The 23,622-nt window shown below is 29.7% G+C and overlaps 1 long non-coding RNA gene across 1 annotated transcript; it reads right to left on the bottom strand.

Annotated features, from left to right (window-relative positions):
• Positions 1–215: 215 nt before the first annotated feature.
• On the bottom strand, positions 216–21,803 carry LOC123275197. Its single transcript, XR_006511647.1, has 3 exons — positions 21,706–21,803; positions 1,525–1,533; positions 216–228 (listed from the first exon to the last, which is right to left on the bottom strand). It is a non-coding gene; the product is annotated as an uncharacterized LOC123275197 (long non-coding RNA).
• Between the last annotated feature and the right edge of the window lie 1,819 nt (positions 21,804–23,622).

Raw genomic sequence — 23,622 nt, 5'->3', positions numbered from 1 at the left:
TGTCATAATTTGAATTGCAGAATTTAATAACAATATCTCGATAGATTAACGCTGAGTACACTGAGAAAACAGTTCATTTAAATGAAATGAGGCTCGTTAACTTTAAATAAATATCTTATTTAAATATCACAAGAAATATTTATTTGATACAAATAAATTGATTTATTTGAGACAAAGTTACAGTATATTTGAATGAAATCCAGATTTGTTTATAGTTAAAAAATATTTCTTTGGTGCTAACAATGATATATTTTAACCAAATCAGATTTGTTAACTATAAATAAATGTTGAATATGTTGTATGTTATAAATATTGTATGTTTGAATATACTCAAAGCAATGATTTTTAGTTTTAGGTTAGGAAAGTAGTAAAAGTAGACATATCGAACGTTTGGGGTTAAATGGGCAATTCTTTTGGAATTATTAATTATACTGAAATTAAAAAATAATACTCTAAAGTTAGTCTACGTTTTTAATTTTTAATTTTTTTTTTATTTATTAAATTAGATCTAGAAAATATTTTTTTAAAATTGCACTTATAATTTTTCAAGTTTTTTACGAATGAAGTTTTTTAAAAAAATTTCTTTTGTAACAATTTTTTCAATAAAAAAAATTCTAAAAATTTTTAGATGACGGCTAATTTAATTTTCATAAATTAACAGACATCTGTCAATTTTTAGGACTTTTATAACAATAAAATTATCACGAAAAAATTTTAATTAAAAAGTTCCACGTCTAAAAATTAAAAAAATTACAAGTGCATTAAAATATGTTTTTATCGTTGATCTGTAATAAAAATTAAAAAATTGACAGCTGTCTGCTAACTTCAGCATCATAATTATTAATGTCTATTATAGTTAACTATTTCAATACATATTAGTCTAAGCATATATATATATATATATATATATATATATATATATATATATATATATATATATATATATATTTATTTATTTTATTTATTTCTACAAAAATTAAACAAAATACATTTGTAAACTGAGTTAATTTTCATTATTTATTCTTTACAATTCACGTCGAGAAAAAACAGTGGCGACCGTAGCGACACCAAGGGTAATTTACTTAAAGTAAGATTTGTTAATAGTTAAAAAATCTTTATTTAAATGAAATAAATGAGTCGATTCAGTTAAATAAACCAAAACGAAGTAGTATTTGATTCAAAGTAATATATATTTGAATAAAAGAAATTTGTTAACATTAAATATATATTTTTAATTTATTTCAAATAAATCTGCGCATTTGAGCCAAACAAACTGTTTTCTCAGTGTATAGACAACGCGCAATAGAAATTTTTAATAATAGATTTAGAGGTATGTATTGATTTTGAAATGTACATTTAATATCGTTTTGATAGATAATCCTATATAGAATGTTTACGATCGAATTAAAGAGGGGCATTAAAAATTGATAACAGGTGTTGAAAAATCAATGTGATTAAACATTTATTGGAAATATAATTTATTTAAAATTTATAAATTACAAAGATTGAATGGAAAATATTCACAATATTAACCTTGAAAATCAAGGTGAAATCTTTAATACTTCAAAATGTCAGAACGCTTCGAAATACGACGGCTGAAGTAACTGACTTCTGTTGGGTTACCCAATTTTTACTTCATGTTTATATTTATATACCTTTCATTCCATTAAATTTATATTCTGCTATATTATTATGATATTTCAAAATCGACATTGCTTAAATCCGAATGAATGCTATTTTTGATAATCATAATTATATTATTAATTGAATTAGTTTTTCAATAATGTCATATTGTTGATGATTTAGATTGAATTTTCAATTTCTTGAAATGCATTAACAACTTCTTCATCGGAAGGAAATTATATTTTCAAATACTTGAATGTAGTTACGAATAATTGAAGAACTTTGAAATAATATATGCTAAGTTTAAAAATGAAAAAAAAAAAATTTTTCTAAATCAAAAAAGGCTTATATCTAAAACTGTACGCCCATTTAGATTTAGAAATCTGAAATTTTTCGATAATTTTTTGAGCTTTGAACTATTTCAATATTAATAAAGAAAAAAATTTGTGTATACACCCTTTTGACCCAAACTCTTATCTGGTTGCTGTGATACGCCTTTTTAGCATTTGATATGCGAGATATGATCACTATAATGTTCTAATAAAAATAAGTATTACAATAAAAATCAAAAATCTTAAAGCGTACAGCAAAAAGCTGAATAATTGGGGAGTATTTATGTTCCTACATGATCCTCGAAAATATGATTGTCTTTCTAAAAGCTTAACGTAATTCACAACGAATTATCTCGCCCGGCTCTTCCTGGGATTGCGATAAACCCTCGACCGTCTGGCGTATAATCGTCTGCGACAGATGGAGAAAATGAAAGTAAACATAACAACAATAATAATGATATTAATGATAATAACATTAACAAAAAACGTAATGTAATATATTTTATAGGAAGAGGAAAAATCTCGACATTCGTAGACGCGAACAGTGTTACTATGACTATTACAGTAATATGAAGGAAATCTAGAGGGAAAGACATTAAACCGCGGTCGAAAAGCTTAAACTTTATCTCGATAGAATTGCCCACTTGTTCAATCTCGTTAATGCGATTATTATGGCTACCTCTTCTAGTTGTATTGTATAATCCATACCGACGAATCATATGCTCCATTATGCGTGCTCGGTTCTTTTTCATTTTCATTTTTATGTTTTTTATAGAGAGCAGAATAGACCGTTTTCAGCGAGACAGTACAGGTATAAAGCCACGAAGAATACCTGTAACCATTTTCGTTCCCTTTCGCTCTCACACCGGCTCTTACTCCAACTCTCGGTAGATATATAAACGCGTTAAAAGCTCATTCACGGTCTTAACCACCCGGGCAACGAGATTTCCATTTCAGACTAGATTAATATTTACCACCGAGTAATTTAAGCAATTGAGCGTTTGACTAATCAGCTAGAATTTTATATTTTTTATTACACCACGTACTTTCATTTGTTTAATAAAACATACCAATTAATTTTCTCATTCACTGAATTCTTAACTTACTAAACTGTTACACCTAATAATGAATTCGTAGCTCTCCTTCATAAATATTTTAGTTATAAATCACTGAATCACGTGTCTACGCGTTGTCAAAATCAATCTCATCAAAGAGATTTTCTGTCTATATTAATTGGACATTATTACAAATTTAATTTCATCATCCGTAAATACTCTCATCAAAGAAATTTTCTGCATAATTAAATTTAATTGTAAACAAAAAATTATATTATTTTTTTATGAAAAATTAAATCCAATTATTTCACGAAATCACTCGAAATAATGGATTTAATTTAACGGTTATAATAAATGCTCGGTAAATTAAATTTTGGTTAAACATAAAATCCACTTAGCGAATCTTGAGTGTTCTTGAATTATAAATTTTCCCTCAAGTCGCAAGTAACTTGCGTTAATAACTTGTGTAATTTTTACTAGTCAAGCATGGACAAAATACACTGAAGAAAATTGATTTGTTCTGAATTATTTATAATTATTAATCTCTATATTAAAGAGAATAAGAAAAATTTTATCTCCAATGAATTTATGTGATAAAATGGATTTTTTTAGTTTCATTTACAATCGAGTCTCGTTATGAGTCCTATTTGTTTTCTTTTTTTTTTTTAACCAAACTCGCGTTAATATGAGAGAGACTATTAAAACTTATAATGAGACTCCACTGTAAAGGTACCACTGGAAAAGTCTTGACTCGAATGTTTATAATTTTTTTGATTAGTTAATTTTTCATCTTAAGTTTTTAGGAAGAAATTTTGAAAAGTTTTTTAGTTCTATAATTTTTTTTCCATGGCATTTTCTATGAAATCATTGTTAATTTGTCTTGTAATAGCAATGCTATTTTTTCAATTTATTTAAAAAGTGCCCAAATTATTTACATTGTAATTTAAAATCTCTAAAAATCATCAAGCAAAAGTTCCTTTATCCATAATTCGTATTTCTCGGTAGAATAGTGATTATAAGTTGCTATTATACATAAATTGTCGCGTTAAAAAACAATATAAAACGGAATAGTGATCAATTAGAAAGAGGATTTTGGTAGAGTACGTTTACTTTGGGACATAGGTAAAATTAACTTCTACAATAGTAACCGAACGCAGCCCGGCCAAACATGGTATAGGGATGAGTACGGCAGCACACACCGTAGCTAACGTTTAACCACGACCGCAACATGTTGTATAATAAATAAATCCGTAAGTACACACGTGTCTACTACTTTGCATAAGTGTTGAGCGTATTTTCTATACACTCTATTCTGCACACCAAAGATTCTTCTCCCTACACTGTTAGCTAGAAGCTGGAATGGAAAAGTCTGGTGTGTGTAATGTATGTATACAAACAGGGATGCAGCAGCCGAGGGATTTATATTGCGGAGAGAAGTTGAGAGAAAACGAATAGAATGAAAGACACTTGGTGGTGTATACCAAAGTGTACACCGAGTAGAGGTTAAGCTGAGAGTGGCTCTCCAATTGACATGTGAATAATGTAGTGCGGATGCATGTCGTTCATTTGGTACATACCTAAATCGCTTCCTCTTTCCTTTCTCGTCTTCTTATTTTTTTATAAGCTGCTAAAAGCTCAGCCCCGGCGAGTCTCGAAAACCTCAACTACAATTGTCATTTTACATGAGCTCTTTTTCTTTATTTTTTACTAGAAAGGACATACATGTTTTCTGTTGGTTTATTCAGCTGAGCTGGAGCTACAGATGAGAGTATAGACGTTAGATAAATATTCGTGTTTCTTTCCGGGCGATAAAAACTGTAGAAGTTGTCGGTAAAAAATATAATAAAACCCGGAAAAACTGGAGGAGATAAAGACGGTGATGAAGATAAAGGAAGACGAGGAGCATTCTAGTCGGTATAAAAACCCCTAACAACAGAATGAACTTCACACGTGGAGTCTTTCGGACCCTAGTCGCACGTCCGAGTCTCGTAAATCTTGCAGAGGGTCTACGGGTAGAGTGTTGCCACCACCGACACCCCGGCCCCTAAAAGGGAGGCCTTCTCTGCTTTCGAGTGGCTGCTAACGAGAGTATCAGCATGTGCATCACTCCCACTACACAGATATAAGAGTGCGGCTATCGCTATCCTACGGAGTGGTCATCTCATATTTTTCAATTTGTTCGAGATATTCATACTAACACGGCACACCAGTTTTAAACTCTCTTGCTCTACTTCACTCCACTCTGTCCAGTATCAGTTTGTCACGTATTATATACGATGTGTATGTGTGTAGAAAAGAAAAAGAAAAAATATTGGCGAGCAGGCCAGAAAGTGCATATCTCCTCGTGTTGTTTGTCACAGCTTCTACTGAAAATACTCTGGTATTTTTATCATCACACTGTTTAATTTATATTACCACTCTCCAATTACACTTTATCTTTATTCGGCACACGAGTTCAAACTTTGAATACACTTGTTTTATTTTAAACCGTGGTATTATTATGTACACTGGCTTGAAAAAGAAAAAAAAATGAATAAATATTTGCAAAAATATACTTAAGCAATTAAATTAAATATTTACCGCAGTCGCACTATGAATTTTTAATTACAATTAGCTCGCTGAAACAGAAGCAAGAATAAAATTTCATTTCGGTGATAAATTTTCATAAATTTTAATACAATCACAGTGAATTATATTTTTTAAACATTTGTTGAATAAATAATAGTAGCGCAAATAGAGCTGGGAGAGATTATTTTTGTAAAATATTCAGCGATAAAATTTTCTCGATTTAATAATTTTATTTACCAAGTAATATAATATAATATAATATAATCTAAATTTAACTTTTATTAATTTTAGAAGACTTTTTTTCTATAAAAAGTTCGAAGTTAATTAAACAAATTGTGTAATTGTAAAATTATCTTTATTATAAACTTGTACACAATCCATGGCCTATATTTAGTTTTCCAATGACAAAATTACTATCCTAAAACCTGCTTATTTTTCCTTCATCCCAATGGACCACAAATACTTATCGCGGTTTATCTAGGACATTCTGCGGTCCCGCTAAATTTAATGAATTTCAATACAATTACAACCACGACAGAAATTTTGTAATAATTGATTGCATCAATTTTACAACAGCGAGTACAAAGCAGCGATAATAATTACTCCTAAGTGTGTACAAACAATGTTTACGTTAATAATTGAGAATAACCGATATGACCACGTAGTAGTGACCATTGATCCCCCAGCGAGTTGGAAATGTATCTAGGAAACGCATCGCTAAGCACAGCATCGTATCCATATACACCTACACCTCCGCTTATATATTAAATCCAGAAACAGCGTAACTGACTAATGAGTATCCTTGCTCCACTGTGTCCAAGTTTCGCTTTAGCATCATCCGTGTTGTTCAATCACTCACCCTCACCCTCGCCCTCACTGCCACCATCACTATTCACTTTCCACAATTATCAGTGGATGCGCGGTTCTGACCGAATGGTTGTATCGGTTGTTTGGACTGCTGCCCATTGAAATCTGCCTACTATGTTGTACTCTATACTATTATACACCATTTCGATTCACTCGCTCTCTGGCATCGCTTTCTCCGGTCTGTATCTCACCGGACTGTGACCATTTTCATTTCGCTTTCTCTGGATTCGCCACTATCTCTATTCACCTTACAACCCCCATCCATATATACATACATACAAACATGTTGTAGGCTTTGTTTGTATCAGAGAATCATAAACCTGAACTCGGGTTTTGATAACAACCGATAGTGATGTATGGACGCCAAAACTTCGACCAATGCAACAAATGCAGTCTAACATACATAATACATCTGTATGTCTATTACATATTGGTGATATGTCGTATGACAGATACCAAAAGGGCGTATTATAGCAGTTGAATAGGGTTTTGTTCCAAAAGGGTGTATACATTTTTTTTTTTTTCCATTCAACTCAAAATGGTTCAGAATGTCAAAATCAGCAGAGCAAAATATTTTGAATCACTAACGCCAAAAATACGTATCTCAAGATACATTCGCTTTTGGTTTTAAGAAAATTTTTTTTAATTATGCGCCTTTTTGGCATTGCTCATGCGATGTATTCTAACATTCTATGTTGTCCTTAACTGAATGGACAATCATCATACCAACCATTGGCGCCATATTTTAATCGAGTTTGTTCAAACACCCGGCGCAGTCGTTCCACACACGAGATTTTGTGCTGAAACCACTCGTCGTTGTTCCTACATATCACTCGTTAGTGTTTTCAAACTGATATAAATAGATACAATATACATAGACATATGTTATATAACACATATCATACTTGGACAATATAGGTGTATAGATAGAAGAGTCCAGTAATGAATATTTGTGTATGTGTGTGATAGATAAATACATACGTGGTATGACTATCGGTATTGTGGAGATAAAAAGAGGCGTGGATTAAATAGTGGCATATGAGGGTGATTGAGAGTAGTGCTACCTATTGGATCCAATAGATAGACAGAGACGGGGACCATGTGTGTAGACCGCACGTTGCCCATATAACAAAACTTTTCCGATACCCTGGTAACCTTTTTTTTATCTCGTTACCCGGCGACGGGATATATCGACTGCGAATGCTCGAATTCAAACGAATTTATTATTTCGGGCTTCAGATAACCTTTAAGAAGTTCAAGCGGCGTTGTGGTGAATCAGAATGATTTGGTGATGATAGAAATTTATTTTCTACTTGAATTTTTTTAAGAAGAGGGCTTTAGCTTTTTGGAATAAATAATTCTGGTGTTATAGATTTTATAAAAAATAATGAATTTGATTTTATTTATTTAGAGAAAAAAAGTTAAATTTTTTAAAGTACAAACAGAGATTTTGATCATCAAAAATTGGTCGTGAAAAAATTTTTGATATATATGATTTTTGTGATTTTTTATGTAAATGTTTTTTTTTTATTAAAAATAAAATTTGATGATTTTATAATCAATTGTAATCATTCTATGCATATATAAATGCAAATTTTTAAAAAAGCGCTTCGATCTTCGATAGATAATTTAATTATCTATTGAGGAGCGAACCGTTTTTTCCTAAATTTTATCTTATACATGAGCAAAACACGTTTAAAAATTAACTATTAACCGCTCTTAAAAACAGAAAGTGTAAATTTAAAACGAGAAATGTAATTTTATTTTTATTAAAAATTTACAGTTTCGTATGTATTTACCACAATTTATGCTTATTATATTAAGGTATATTACGGTAAATTTTTGGTTCGTAAAAGTTTAATTAATTTTGGTTTATTAAATTTTAAAGCTCATTTTCGAGAGCATGGTAGAGAAACCGAGTCTCTGTAGAGGACAGGGTTTATAGCTAGCGAGTAAGCAAAAGTTTAGTTATATCAACTAGGCCCATACAATTATAACAATAGCTGTTATGTTCTGAGTAGTAAGTAGTATTAGACCTGCCTGTACAGTTACGGCTACAAATACGATACTATTTTGCTTAGTTACTGTACAGTAGAACTGCGTAATTTAAACAGTATAAAGTATGTAATTTTCTTATGTGGGTACACTGTAATTTTAACGAGCTTGGTAGCTTTTGTGTGTAGGTGAGCGTACTGTGGATTAATATAAGAGTAGCACGGGGAGGGATATTCTGGATTGTGGATCCTGGACACGAGATAAATGAGAAAATGTAACCTACGAATGAGAAGATACTTTGTGAAAATATAATAATGTTGAGGGTGTGTTTTTCAGTTAAATTCATCACATTTTCCATGATAGATTAAAGCTCTCACTTGTTTATTCCATTATCTTTTTTGTTTTTAGGTCTTTTATTATGGATGATAGTTATTATTTCAGATAAATATTTTATTTAATCAAGGGAATAAAAGCGGATGCTCGAGTGGGTTGAGTGATTAATTACTTTTTGTTGAAAGTTTCAGAATTTATAATTGGAGAGATTTTATGTGTAAAATATTGTATTTTATAATAAATAAAAAAAAAATTATCATTGACGTTGTCAATGTAATTACAAAAAAATTGATAATTTATAAAATTTATGCTTATCATAAAGAAATTTTTATAACTTTAAATTACAAAAGGTCTACAAAAAATTTTAATTACAATAATTATCAAGAATATATTTTCTTATCTAAAAAATTGGTTGAATTGCTCGAAATTGTTTTTACTTAATTCAAATAATAATTTTTTTTCGTTAAGAAGTTAATAAGTTTTAATGGTTAATTTAAAAAATATCTCCAGCCAAGAAATCGTTGTCTGAAAGATAGAAATTTTTTTTCTCTCAGATCAAAGTTAAAAAAAAAACACAATTGTAATAGGAAATTAATCTCGAAGGAAAATTTTCCAGCTTTCGTGAATTATATGAACACAAATACCAGTACGAAAATGAAATCCGACGTATGCTAATAATGTTAATGAGATAAGGGAAGATTTGATGTATTTTAGTGGAAAAATAATTCCATATAATATATAATATGACATAATTAGTAGATGGCACAGCAAAATCACGTCAGATAGAATTTAATCCCAGTAATGGAGGAACTATGAGTAGAGGATAAAATAAAACAGCGGTGCATAGTAATATTTAAGGAACGTTATGACGTTAGAAAAATCATGTATAAAAATAATAATAAAGTTGAGTGTATATGTAGGTTGTAGCGTATAACAAACGTTTAAAGACTCCAGGGAATGTATATCGAGAGTCATAAAATTACGAGTCAACGAGAGCAAACAAGTCGAACGGAAAGGTCGTAAAGGTCACGAAGGTTGAGTAGCTAGACAGGAAAAAAAGGGAAGAGTGAGATGAGAATGTGAGACTTACTAAGTACGCGATAGAGAAAAGAGAGATTACGAGTGTGTACAGTTCTCGAGCCCAGCAGTACCGTAGAGCTTTAAGAATTTTTCATGGGATTCCTCTGTACTCTATACCTTATACTACTATACACACAGCTCGTAAGCCAAAGCTTTAACATTCGCGAAACTCCTGCGGATTGTCCATCACAAACTTTATATTTAAGTTTCGATATCCTTTTTTTGCTTTATTTTTTTCTTCTTTTTTACCACGGCGTACTTGAGATCAGCTTTATGAATTTTATAACGGCGTTAAAGAAGCTCATAATTCGCCAACGACCTGGACAAAATTTAGCTATCTTTAAATACATCATTTTACAGTTAATATTACGCTATACTATCTACTGTATTAAATCTAATTTATTGGATTTTTTGAAAAAAAATTGTTAGTGATAAAAAGTCTTGAACTAAAAAGATCAACTTGGAAAATTTGATTGTCTTGGATCAAGTAGAAAAATTCTTCAATCAATAATATTTCCTGGCTCAAGTAAAGTTGACTTGGTTTGAAAACTTTTCTGCTTAACTCTAGAGAAAGAAATACTTTTAAATTATTGTCTTGGTTCAAAATTTTTTTTTGTTGTTAATAATTTTTTAGTTTTTTATAATGATTAAATTATTATAAAAAAAAATTTCGACATGTAGAAATTAAAAAAAATTATCATTATTAATTTTTTTAAATAGTTTTTTATTTATTATAATTCATTCGCTACAAAAGTTTCAAATAAATATATTATTTGATCAATTCAACTTATCTTGTTTGTCACAAATCGGATGTTAAAGATAGACATTAAGATTTTAAAAACTTTTCTCTCCTGTCTTATATTATATTTATAAATATACAATCGTCTATTTTTATAATTTAAAGTTTTATTCCTTTTCGTTTACTTGAATAGACGTCGGTCCTCGACGTGCCGGAAGTCACGTAGGCCAGACAGAACGCACGCGCTGACGCTGCCGTTGCAATAGTCCGACCTCGTGTTTCGGTGGGAGGACATCGAATTATCGTAAAGTCGTGGTTTCACTCGCGAATACGAATGAATCTCAAGTACAAGAGCGTGAAAATTTTATCCTGCAATGCAAATACCTCAAGAGTTACGAGCTCAGTACATATACACATAAACGATATTGCTAAAAATGATAGAATACATTCATATAATATCAATACCCCGTGGTAAATTCCATGTTGTATAAAATATAAAATATACAATATATTATCGGGGACCGGGGAAAAATTACTAAGTGATAAAGAATAAAATAACTATTTATATGTGTTGTTATTTAAATTTGATTTATAACTGAAAGCTCGAGCATAAAATCTGAAAAATCTGAAATAACAAAATGACAGACAAGTTTCGTATATTTTAGTATGCTTCTATCGAATCCCATTTTTTAGCACTTGCAATTCAGTATTCGGTGAGTTGTATGTGGATTTCTGTCTGTGTATGGAATATATATTTATATATATATTCGGAAAACTAAAACGAAGAGAAACGAGCAGAGCATGAGGCGCGAGGAGAAGAAGATGGGGATGCAGAAAAAGAGAAGAGAGCTTGAAAAATTGATGCGGTCGGGAGTTTTGGGGACGGATTTTCAAGAGGTCGATCGAGTTCACTCCTCTTCGTATGGGTGTACATTTGTGTGAACCAAAGGTATAATCTTTGGCGAATTCTGAGGGTTACCAAAGGGCTCAACGGAGTACGAGTTCTGTTGAGTTGAGTGCTGATGCTAAAATGAGACCCGAATAATCGCAAGGAAATTCGTCGAGGAGATCTATATATTACCATCTCTTCTTTTTTAACTCTCGGGGACTAGAAAATTTAATTTTATATGTTATTTTGTTTAAATATAAATAATTCAAAATTTCACACTTCATTAATGCTCATTTAATTTTTAAAGAATTAATAAATCCTATTGTTGATTTATGGTATTTTTCTTTACATACATGTACTCATAATATGATTATATAAATTCAATATGAATATAAAAGAGGCATTTGAAGTTAAAAAAATTCCTCGACTTTCATTATTTGAGAGTAAAGAACTAATTCATCCGTTTCGCGTTATGAGGTGTGCAAAAAAGTACCGGGATTAAATAAAACGCATTATGTCAAATTCATTTTACCCTTTTGGAATTTACACCGTGCGACGTATTTTTTTATTTGAATATTTTTAATTATAAAACTCATCGGGCGTTGACCTTATGAAAATTGTTTTCAATAGAGTTTGACACGTTATTTTTTATTGCATCTGTCAATTCCAGAGCTCATTGTACATTGCACTGTAATGAAAAAAAAAATTCACATAATTGTTTTATGAAAGCAATTGGGAAATTTATACGGTAATTTCTGCACCAGTTCAATTTACAATCAAGGACTGATCACTAGTAAATGTATAAAAGAACGCAACTGTTTTCGTGGAGAATTTTAATCAAGAAAATGAATGAAAAAAAAATAGTTGGGGATTAAAAAATTAAAATGCTAATGATAATAATGGTTAAAGAAAAATATTTGCAGATAATTTAGCAGTGCATAAAAGAGAACCGGTGAAATTAGAATAATACGGGTCTTAGCATTGAAAGATTTCGTTTTTTTCTGATCATTTTCTTTTTCTTCTTGTTCATCTTGTCTCTTCCTGGTGGTTGTAGGAAACGATTGCGAAAGACGAGAAAGTAGATATCCGCAATCTTCTTTTCGGTTTTACAATCTCGCAACGAGTGAGTAGAAGAATATCAGGGCGTTTAGCTTTCTCCTCATTGCCACACCTCGTCCCCAACCCGATTCCCTACTCCAGCTCGTGTCGCACTAAATCCGTTAAAGCTTTTCACGTCCCCTTTGCGAATCCCATTCTACAGTATAAAATTATAAAATCTACTGTGAATTTTTAACTATTTTCATTTGCATAACAATTTCATTGAAATTACTGCGCTACAGTAGCCAACCCTAAATATAATTCTTAACAATAAACATCTCCATGTTGTTACAATACAAAACCGAATAATAATAAAAATAACAATATTAGTCAATTCATTTATTTGTGAAATATTTTTTTAAAAAACAAATCTAAAAATTTTTTATATTACATTTTATTACCGAGTATCAAGTATGAAACTTAAATTTATAACTGAGTGGTAATAAATTACGACTCAATAAAATAGTTATTTTAGTACAATATCTTCAGTTTTAAGATTTCATAAAAATTATTAAACGAATACATAAAATCAACTTATTACATTTTTTTATCAGAGTAAATTTTATAGGGTTTCAAAAATAAATTGCCAACCTTTTTTTTTTAACTTTAAATTTGCATTAGATCTTTACGTTTTTGGAATACCATTCAAATTTCTTGAAAAGTTAGTTTTTGACATTTGGTACAAAAAATTTTTATGTTTGTAAAATTTGATTAAAAAGTTAAAATGTATGAGTATGTAGTTTCTACTTCAGAATATATATGACAGTAACACGTGACGACGCAACTAATGAAGAATGACAAACCTACAGAAGGGTTGAAAATTCATATAATTTGTAATTACTCAACACTAGTTGTAATAAAATATTTCGTTTTCTGAAAATATAATTTTGAAAATTATTTACGAGTTAATAATGGAGATAATAATATTTTTCCAATATTCAATCCAAGTTACCGAAGCCTATCAGGGCAACATTTTTCGACTATAAAAAAAAATATTAGAACGTGACTTGAAAAACTTTCTTGATATATATAAAATCAGCAGACATAACAGTTTAGAATTCAAAGATACTGAGTAGAATAGTAAAATAAAAAGTCTAAACACTCTTTTAGGGGAGAAATGAAATTACTGATAAGGGTAAAGTTACCTTGATTGACTGCAGTTTTACGGCCTTTTAATTCACCCCAGAAACCTAAAAAAATCATTTTGTCTCATTTTACCCGGACAGAATACTCTACTCTGCCTCAGGCAACCCTACAAAAAGACGAATTTATATAAAAACTTTAGCGATACTAAATTTAATCAAATCGGGCAATTTATCGTACATTAATAAGTTAGAGCTCCCCAGTGGAGTGTAAATGATTTGGTGTAAAAATTTCAAACGCTGATGGCTTGTTTAAGAGACTAATTCAATCCGTCAAAAAACCAAATTCATTTCTTAGCGAAAGAGCGAATCCTTCTGTCTAAATACAAAATCGAAATCAAATATTTTCATGTTCACAGTTTATATTTTCTATTTACAATAGCTTTCATCATAAACCATAAATCAGGTTGTACTATATCATAAAAAGCATCCAGCCCCCGGGGGTTAGATCCAAAAGTATCTTTATTATTTAAATAACAAAACTTGCGATGACACTTTTCACATCAGCACAATCTCGGCGATCGATTAACCAGACCATAAATCATCCAAGTGTAGTAGCATAATAGCCTGGAGCATTATTCCTAGATTTGATTGATAGCTCATGAAAATGATCCCGAGCAGTTATACTATAGGACCTATAATATCTAACCGCTGCAAAAAGAGCAAAGAAGAATAAACTGCTGAGTCATATAAAATAATGAAAATAATAAATTACTCAATCTGCTCACCGCGTAATGTAATTTTTAATTTTTAATTTCATCATTTATATGTAACATATAATTTAATTAATAAATTCAATTATTTTACCTTTCATATTTTACTGCAAAGATAAGCCAAAAATATAATTAAAACAAAGCTCGAACTCATCACTATTTAATTGTACAAAGGAAAAAAAATTATATTAACATTAATATTATTGTGTTTTATGTATACAATATTTACGTAAAATTTATAATAACACATTAAATCGTTATTAAATGATGTTATGAAATGAAATACCTCATATTTGTGCTTTTAATTCATTATAATTCACTCTTCCAATGGAATTCTTACTGATTTATTTTAAGCGTATTTTTTTTACCGTAAAAAAAATTCTCTGATGAAGAAAATTTATTTTTCAAACAGATTTCACATTTTCTTATGCATTATTTATAATTTTTAAATTTATACAGATTTTAGACATATTTTTTAATATAAATTTTTGAAGATATACTTCTTACGGCGCGATTGTAAAAAATGATGAAAGTGAATTTTTAACGATACGCGCACACACCGACACCCAAAAAATGACATGATAAAGTTAGCTGACAACTGTCTCAACTTTCCGTCAAAACTGATTTCCATGTTCAAAGTAGTTATTCCAATACTTGTAATTTTTCAACACGTGTGTTATAACCGGGGAATTAAAAAATTATATTCATTTATAAATATACATATGTGTATGTGATTTTAAATCATATTATATTTACCGCTCCAAAATAGTGAGTTTAGTTAATCTCTGCAAATATTTACATGAAACACTATTATATTAATAACACCACAATGTAATAATAATCTAACATGATTGCACTTGAAGATTAAAATATAATTAATATTTCTCCAAAACAAGACAAAAATAATAACAAACGTAAAACAAAAGCTAAAAGTAAAAAAAATAAAAACAGAGAACATACAGAGAGACAAGAAAGCAGTGAAACAATTGCGTTTGCCAGAAACTCTAATCCGCGCATAAGGATTTCCCAAGCGAACTGTTTCGTGCCCGAAGCGGCAGTTTAGAGCATCCGGACGAGTCGGAGGGTAGGTAATACGAGTCGTGTGCCAGAGAGGATCTGCTCTTCCCAGCCAGTTAGAGTTGGATATTATCCACATTTCTACGAGTATACTCTGCTCGTGCTAGGTAACGGGTCGTGGGACTATCCTCTTAGCTTCTTCACTCAGCTCCTCCAAACCAGTAGTAGTAGTCGTAGTGACAGTGACTTTAACTAATACATGGAATATCCACTGTATGAGCAGCATTCACTATATATTCAAACAAAACCATAACTCCGTCCTACTCCGACACACATCAAATTACATCATATCATATCATTTAATCTCTTTATTCTTTTTCTTCTCTTTTTGTTCCTCAAGTTGGCATGAACATGCTTACTTATACCATCGTCTGTCGTATTATAGAGCGATGTAGTATTGTAGTTACTGTATTCACTCGAGAACTTCATATAAACGCACTTCCTGCGCTATATTTGCTCCCGTCCGCGCCAGAATCCGATTCAATTTTAACGAAACTGGTGCCAAAATCCCCGAGAATCCTTCGCCTCAACTCAAGAACTCAAAAAAAAAAAAAAAAAAAAAAAGAGAAGAAGATTATCGGGAGAAAAAGAGGGCAAACTTTTAAATAAATAATTTTTATTTTTTTGCATCCATTTTATTTTATGCCATAAAAAGCTTTTCGACAGTTTCCTGAGGCTACGGCGTGGAGATAAATTTTAAAAATAGGCAAAGATAAGTAATCGGTTTAAATTCCAATTTGACGTTACAGCCAGTAAAAAAGTTAACGAGATTTTTTTATCTTTTTTATTAGTATTATTATTGTTATTTTTATTTTTATTTGCTGTGTTATTTAAAAATTTTTTTATCTTTACGAGTTGGTTAATCCATATGTAAGGATTTCCCAAGTGAACTATTTCAGTGGGTGTAGAGCATGGGTAGTAAATCTAGACACATACTGGCAATAGTAAAGAGCATCGGGATGATGATGCCGAGCATATGAAGGTAGGAGTAAAAGCTTTCATAATGCGAGTCGGGTGCATTCTCGGTCGACTAGTTAGCCCGGCATTTCTCATTTCTCATAGTCTGCTACTCCTCTCTTTATAAATATATATATATATATATATATATATATATATATATATATATATATATATATAAATGTGCAGTCCGCAGTACATAACATATGTAGTGCATGTACGCTACATGTGCCACTACATTTTTTTATTTAATTTCTTTTCAGTACACGTAAATCCAGACACACTTATATATATTAATATATACATGCTTATGTATGTATGTGTACACTTGTTCCCCCAATTGATATATCCCTGTACAATTTTACGCACGAACAATTCGGAAAATCAACAGGCAATTTCTGTCGATCATTATCATGAAATCAAGTTTTTAATTTTTTGTAATTTTCATTTGTATTTCTATAATTTTATTGTTAAAAATTAACGGTGTGGTTAATTGGCGTAAACATTATAACCATTTGTATCATTAAAGTATAACTAGGAATTCAAATTACGCGAATACGCGCGCGCTTTAATCCTAACCAATAAGGAATCAGTAACCATTTTTTCGAGATTTTTGATACTAAACTAACTTCAATTCAATCATCAATTTTATATTATAGGATCAGGTAAAATTATAAGAAACATTTTTTGTAAAAAATTAAATTTTCTAACGAAAAGGTCCCTATCAACTTTTTAATAACTCTAATCTTGAAGTCGGAATTTATATTTTAAAAAAATATTGATAAAATAGAGTATGTTTGTGAAATTTGTGAACTAGTTAAACGTTTGAAGCATTTGAAAAAATCTCAGTCCAGTTCTGTCCAGTCTAGCGAACTAATAACTCGGAACTTGGATATTAAGTAGTCAATAATTTTCCTCTTTCCGAATTTAAACCCGATTTCGATTCACTCAATTAAAAGTTTCTTTGAAGAATAAAAGATACAGTCTAACGATAGATTGATAGATAGCTTGCTAAATTTTTATTTAAGTTGGCGATTGAATTTATTGGTTTAAATAAAATCCGGTCAATTACAATCGAATTTTCGGGCAGTCAGTATAAATAAAATCGGCGCTGGAAAGATCAAAGTGCCTTTGCAAATATATACTTTACCCTTGTTGGTCGTTCTGTACTTGCTAAAAAAAACCATAAATTACATCGACATGAATTTTAAAATAATATTACTTTGCGTTTGATATAAACGATTGGGAGCTACACAGTCATTTATATTTTTTACAATTTATTTCAATTAAATTTTTAAAGGTAAATCCTTTTTGGTCGGTCTATAATTTGATGGATTTTTTTAGATTTATTCTTTTATTCAATAATGTTATCGAAAAATAACTACAAGTGAAGAGTAGAGAATATATTCAGTTAGATTTTCATAGAACCTTGTTGATCTCGGAAACATGGTGCAATTAAAAATCTGGTCTGATAGCAATAGTTAGTATTGTTTCGGTAAATGAGTATATGTGTTTTATTTTTTTTTTTACTTGTTAAATTTTCGAAATTGATTAAAAATTTCAAGTTTTTATTTAATGATTGCTTAAAACCAAAAGCTTTTTACAGTTTCAAAATAATGAGAAAAATTTTAAATAAAATTTCCAGAATGAGAAATAATAATTCGTTTTTATTTCTCATAAACATAAAAGTTATGAAATATTAAAATGCTGCAATACGTTTCGAACCAAAAGAGTAATAACCATATTTTTCAAGCCTGTTACTATACATTACAATTACAGTTTCATCAACACCCGAAAAATTTACACTCCCCAAAACAAATAACCAGTAGTCACACATAAATTACAACATTGCATCCATAAATTCTTTTTAATTGATCACAAAATGATACTCTGTTATTGATTCAAATATTTTTTTAAAACTAATTACTCAACAATTGAAATCTGATTACTATTTCTAATAACTAGTGACTAATGACCCTGCTAGGCTGTCTTATCTTGGAACCCTTTATATCATCCTTCAATCCCTTCAACACGGCTTGTCTTGAGTAACCCTTTAATCCCCCTTAACTTTGACAACTAATGATTAAACTAAAACTTTTTACCTCAACCCAAAGATCGTCCTAAAAGTTTTATAAATTAAAATCACAATGTATTTGCTGATTCAGTGCCCGCTCGTGTGACTGAACTATCAAAAGGTTTTTGTTGCAAGTTCGACAGCTTTTTTTTGGTTAATATAGTTTCCGAGGGCTTAACACGCTTGAGTTGTCACGCACTTGCACAGTGAAATTTCCGCAGTGTTAAATATTGAACCATTACATTGAATTATTTAAAGGGTTGCTAGTGTGTTTTGCGAGTGAAGGATATAATTATTTATTCTCTTGTGACTATTGTAATTCAACATAATTATATGAGAGATGTAAATATGAAATTTGTTATTTCGACTCTAAAAAAAAACCTAATTATTTTTTCAGTGTAATTTACTCTCAGTGAAAATATTTGAACAGAATTTCTCGCGGCTTTTATTTGATTTGTATTTTAAAGAGTATTTTATTCATTGTAATGAAGAATTTTAGTAGGTTTACATCATTATATTTTTAGATATTTTAAAAGTAAATTGCGTTAAATATTGTAGTTTCATTTTCCGAAAAATAGTTGACCCGCCAAGAATTCGAAAATTAAGAATTATGATTTACAAAATTTTGGCTCATTGATTGTTTAATATTTCTTTACATTACAAAGATTAAAAAAAATTTAAAGATATTAAAAATTACAATACTGACTTTTTTGACCGCAATTTATAATTTTTTTTTTTTTTTTTTTTTTAAGAATATGCGACTATGCATTGCTTCAACTATAGCATTATTTGTTATAAAATATGGAACTAATTATGAAACATCATATAAAGCATATATATGACTTTATATCATTTTCTATAGTACTATTTTTTGTGCACAAACAATGATGAATGATCGTAAATAGTATATTACACTTTAAGGGCAGAAAGTTGAGATTCCGGCACTGCGCGCCATGATGCCCGAGGCTTCGCAGTGCCGGAATCTCAACTTTCTGCCCGTGTAGTGTATATTAGTTTTCTTGCTATCCGGTCGAAAGTACGCAAAAAATTGCTTTGAAAAAAAATTGATGCCTGCCCCCGACATTTGCGGCCCGAGCGAAGCGAGTGCTGCTGGTCGGGGGGGGGGGGGCATCAGGCATCAAATACAGCTGTCAATAAAGATATTAATTTATAATCTATCATATTACTACTTTCTTTTGAGAAAAGATCTTAATTTAATAAATTTAAAGTTATAAATATATTATAAATTAACTCTGATTTTAAGAATAGAAAAAAAACAAAAAAATGAAATAATAATCGTAAAATGCATAGAAAAAAAAATTAAGAAAAAAATCTGTTTGTGTATTTTTTAAAATAATTATTTGTTCAATAATGAATTTATTTATTTGAAAATATCTATCAGAATAAAAAATATTTCTCGTTTTTTTTTGTAATTTAAATATTTAATAAGTCTCATTTCATTAAAATAAATATTAATTTTCTCTAATTAACTTAGTTTCAACCTAAAATCATCGACACATACATTCATAACAACCACAAGTAAGGTTAGGCTTATAAACATAAGTAATAGAGTGAGCGCGACTACCGACTTTCGGACTATCTGCCGCGTCGTGTCTCGTTGTCAGTGCATGAATACATTATTTCGGCTCCCCGTCGTAGAGCACATGCGCGACTTGATCACGGCATAAAACTGAGGCTTTCTGTCGTGAAATCGCAGCGGGAACCCCGTACTTTCGACCGGCGTAGTAAGAAAAATTATAATTTTCTGTCTGCTATATACGTATTTACAATGCAAGAAATATCTTGTTTTTAAAGACTCATAAACAGAAATGCGAATTATTTTCCTCGACTTTAATTTAAATGTTTATTTTTTTTTTACAATATTAAAATCCAACATCCCAAATAAATTCATTCAACTCAAGTTTTATTAAAACCAGTAAAAAAATTTATTTCAGTAATGAGGTAATCACTTACTCTATTTTCTATTTTCTGACATTTTATTTCTTATTACTTTCGTTGTTAAAATAATTTTAGCCGTGATTTGTATCGTTGTTTTTTGTTGTTGTTATCCATTTAAACGTTAAAGATTTCCCAGGTGAATTGCGGCGTTCGTTTCGTATCCTATCCCATCTAATAGACTACAGAATTTTCAACCCGAACCAACGGGAGTCGCAAGTTAAACTTTTTCTGAGCTAGTTAGTGAAGAATCTCTTATCTTTCTCAGTCACAAGCGTTTTACAGTTTTTTACAATACTTTAAAAGTAGTATATTTTTATTTTTAGTTTCCTTACTCGCAGCAACTACTAGTACTTTTATTTTTTCTTCGTCGAGCAACACCGAGTAGAGCTTGCTCATTTTTTTTTAACGCTTTCATTCATTTTTTTATCCGTTTTGGTACTTTATATTTTTACAGCAACTCTAGTTCTGTTTCGTTCGACGTCTCGAGCTGGCTGAAGCTGAGGACAGATCCTCTCTCTATTCTTTCCCGGTGTGGTTGTTTCTATTCTCCAACTCCACCGCATCTTTTTTTATACCTCAGATCCGATACGATCCCGCTCGACCTGCACGAACTTTGTCTCGACTTGGTTCAGCGTTACCGAGCAAAGGAAGAATTCTAAGGAAACAAAGTATGAGAAATAATACAACAAAGAAATAAATAAACCAGAAAAGAATTTAAAATATAAAGTTTCAAGTAAGAGAATTCAACGGAAGCTTATTCTTCAGCCAGTATGTTTGATTTAAGATCTACTCTGTTGATATTTTAAATATAAATTTTACTTTTTATTTATTCTTACTTTCATTTATAATATGAATGACCTAAATTTTTTTTTTCATAACTTTTTAAGATCACGGTAATCAAAAATTGTTTTCCTGATAATGAAATTTTATTTTAATTATCTTTTGTTCAATGTTTAATCAATTCTTATTATTTCTTCATAACACTTTAGTCTCCATGAGGCATTTTCGACGGAAAAAATGTATTTATCTGAACGATTATTCAACGCATAGAATAATTTATATCAACACATACATCTATTCAACAAAAATTTAAATGAAAAATTATTTCCACGTATTCATACAACAAATTAATTTTGTAATTTTTTAAAAATCGGTAAAAGGTAAATTATATCAAAGTGAGCTAAGTCTTAATGTATTTTTTAACCGGTGACGTTAGCCGAGTCGTCTAAGGCGCATGGCCTATAGAGAACTCGGACTAACTTACCGGCCAGGCGTGGGTTCGAATCCCAAGCTGGTCTTAGAAACCAATTTTGGTTGATATTCGGCCCTTGCCGCGTAGGTTAAGATTTACACAACCCAAAAAGACCCAACGTACCACTCCCAACAGTTAAAAGTCGGCGATATGACCACAGCAGTTAAAACCGACTCTAAATAATAATAAAAAAAAAAAAAAAAAAATAATAATTATTATTATTATTATCATTATTATTATCATTATTATTATTATCATTATTATTATTATTATTATTATTATTATTATTATTATTATTATTATTATTATTATTATTATTATTATTATTATTATTATTATTATTATTATTATTATTATTATTATTATTATTATTATTATTATTATTATTATTATTATTATTATTATTATTATTATTATTATTATTATTATTATTATTATTATTATTAATGTGAAATTCCATGAAAAATGACTGGATTTCATATGATATCTTATCCAACTATTTTATAATTATTCACTTATTATATCGCCTTGAAATAAGTTAAACTGAAAATAAGGATAAAAACAAAAATTATTTATTCATTTTATTTGGTTTATATATATGTACGCTTCTCTTTTAATCTCTCAATGTCATTTCATATTTATCTGTATGTACATTTTTTTATCCAGTGGAACTGGCATATCCACTGGAGCAGTAGTAGTGGTACTGTTTTTCCTTTTATATTTTTACCTTTACTTCTATTCCGCATCCCGGTGGAAAACGAAATTACTTTTTCACGAGCGCAGTCTGGTCTGCGCTTTTTCTTAGCAACTGATCTCAGCGTTGGCAGCGGGCTTGCTCCCTCAGGAATAGAGAGCAAGAGCACCGTTCCGGACACCCGCCAAGTGTACTAAGGATCTAAGGATCTGATGTAATTGAGACCAAGACAGATCTTGAGCTCAAGTGAAGAGAGTAGTGAAAATAAGTCTAATAAAAAAAATAAATAAAAAAACTCTAACTCTATTTTATATAGAATTTATTTGTATCTAATATAGAATAATTTATATAATTATGGTATAAGGGAAATTTCGTGACTGGCATTTAAGTTTGATACACTGATAGAAGGATTTGTTTATAGTTAAAAATATTTGTTAATATTTAACAAATCATTTATTAGAGACCACTTTTTAGTCCTTAACAAATATTTCTTAGTATTTAAAAAGATTTATTAATATTTAATAAATGAATATCTGATTTATTAAATACAAACAAATCATTTTAAATACTAAGAAATATTTGTTTGATACTAAAAAATGGTCTCTAATAAATGATTTGTTAACTATTAACAAATATTTTTTTAATACAAATAAATCCTTCTATCAGTGTAGCATTAGAAAAATCTTGATCTGAATTTATACCTTTTCACAACTTTATATATTTTTTAATATTAGTTTTCTTTTATGTTAAACTTTTGGAGCAGTTTTTAATAGTTTTTTGGTTTTATAATTTTTTTCCATTGAATTTTCCAATAGAATATTGAAAATTAATCTATTCTTAGTAATATTATGTCCTAAACTTATTTAAAAAAATACCAAACTTTACACGTGGGGATGAAATCTTAAATAGTCAAAATTTCTAAAAAAATAATGGAGTCATCAACAATTTGGTCTGAAAACCTGTTAGGAAATGCGGAAATAATTGAAATGGTATATAATAATCATTAGAAATAAATTTATCGAGAGTTTTAAAGCCTACAATCTCGTTTCATTTGTTATAATCTGTTATTAGTTATTGTAGTTAAAGTTATTCTTATAGTTATTATATTTACAGTTATTATATATTGTGATGAAAAATATCGAAAAATCATCAAGCACAAATTATTTTACTCATAA

The sequence above is a fragment of the Cotesia glomerata genome, linkage group LG1 (genome assembly GCF_020080835.1).
Source record: "Cotesia glomerata isolate CgM1 linkage group LG1, MPM_Cglom_v2.3, whole genome shotgun sequence".
NCBI classification, from domain to species: domain Eukaryota; kingdom Metazoa; phylum Arthropoda; class Insecta; order Hymenoptera; family Braconidae; genus Cotesia; species Cotesia glomerata.
This window is presented reverse-complemented; position numbering and strand designations above follow the sequence as displayed.